This window comes from Buceros rhinoceros, unplaced genomic scaffold (genome assembly GCF_000710305.1).
Source record: "Buceros rhinoceros silvestris isolate BGI_N320 unplaced genomic scaffold, ASM71030v1 scaffold12344, whole genome shotgun sequence".
NCBI classification, from domain to species: domain Eukaryota; kingdom Metazoa; phylum Chordata; class Aves; order Bucerotiformes; family Bucerotidae; genus Buceros; species Buceros rhinoceros.
In genome coordinates this window covers 7,466-8,958 of record NW_010408860.1, presented here as the reverse complement: position 1 = coordinate 8,958, position 1,493 = coordinate 7,466, and positions in this window count along the sequence as shown.

The following is a 1,493-nucleotide window of genomic DNA, read 5'->3' as shown; positions in this document are numbered from 1 at the left end:
TTTACACTTTTTTTTCTAAGATGATGAGCAGGATCTTACCTAGGAGAATCATAGCTATGACTATGCAGATGATACAAAACCGAGAGGACTGCTAGTACACCAGAACGTTGTGTTGCCATCCAGAGGGACTGGTACAGTATGGAGAAATAGGCTGACAGAAAACTCAGAAATTCAACAAAAGGAAATGCCAAGTTTTGCTTGCACCTTGGGAGGAATAATGCTAACTTCCCCCCAAGGCTGGAGACCTACCATCTGGAAAGCAGTTTGGCAGAAAAAGACTTGGGGGTCCTGGTGGAACCTGTGCTGGTGACAATTAGCCAGCAATGGTCCCTTGCAGGAAAGAAAGTCATCAGCTTCTTGGTCTGTGGTTGGATGATCTTTGCAAGCAGGGTCAAGCAATGTGATCCTTCCCCTCTGCTCAGCCCTGGTAAGACACAGCTGGAGTGCTCTGTCTTTCTGGGCTCCTCTGTACAAAACAGGTAGAAACATATTAGATTGAGTACGTCAATGGGAAGAGAGATGATTCAGAGGTTGGAGTATCTTCCACAGAAAGTCAGGCTGAAAAACCGAGACTGTTCAACCTTGAGGAGGCTCAAGGGAGATCTTATGGATGTGTATATGATGACATCACACCCCTCTCTGTGGTGCCCAGTGACAGGACTAGAGGCAATGGACACTAAGCACAGGAAATTCAAGGATAAGATAAAAACTCTTTTCCATCAGAGCTAACCAGAGAGGTTGTGGAGTCTCTGTCTCTGCAGATACTCAAATAGGACACAGCCCTGAGCAACCTGTTGTAGCTCACTCTAGTTTTAGCAGGGGAACTGGACTAGATCCCCAGAGGTCCCTTCAACCTCAACCACATCATGCTTTTGTGATCATCCAGTTCCTCAGCTGACATATTCCACTGAACTGATGCTGGATTTCTTTACCCCCCCCACCCCCACCTCATCCCACCTCCCATTAGTAAAAACTAGTGGAAAACTAATTGTGGACACAAGAATATATTTTAAAATGTCAGTTCAAGATGATCATTTTTAACTCAACAAAGATCCACCCCTTCAGATCCATTACCAAAACTATTTTTAGATAAAATAAAATCCTAATAGATAAGTCTGCAAGTTTCAAGTCTGCTTAAATCGATAAAAAAGACAATGAAAAATTTCCATTTATGTCCATGGCCTTGGGGTTAGCCCTTTGTTTTCTCAGTGGTAGCCACAGGCTTTCATTTAAGAGTAAGAATACAGTGATCTACAGCCTCCTCCCCACCCTCTGAAATATCATCTATCTATGCTTATCTATACTTATCTCTATTGAATTGCAGTCAAGTGGCCCTCATCCAAACCCAAAGCCTATCTAGTCCAAGTTATTCAATCGACTGAATCAAAAAGATCAGATATAGTAAAGCTTTATATGCACCTATTTGATGCATGGATTCATGGTGAATTCTCAGAGCAGCTGTGATACCATTCCCTTTCAAATGAGCATCCCCT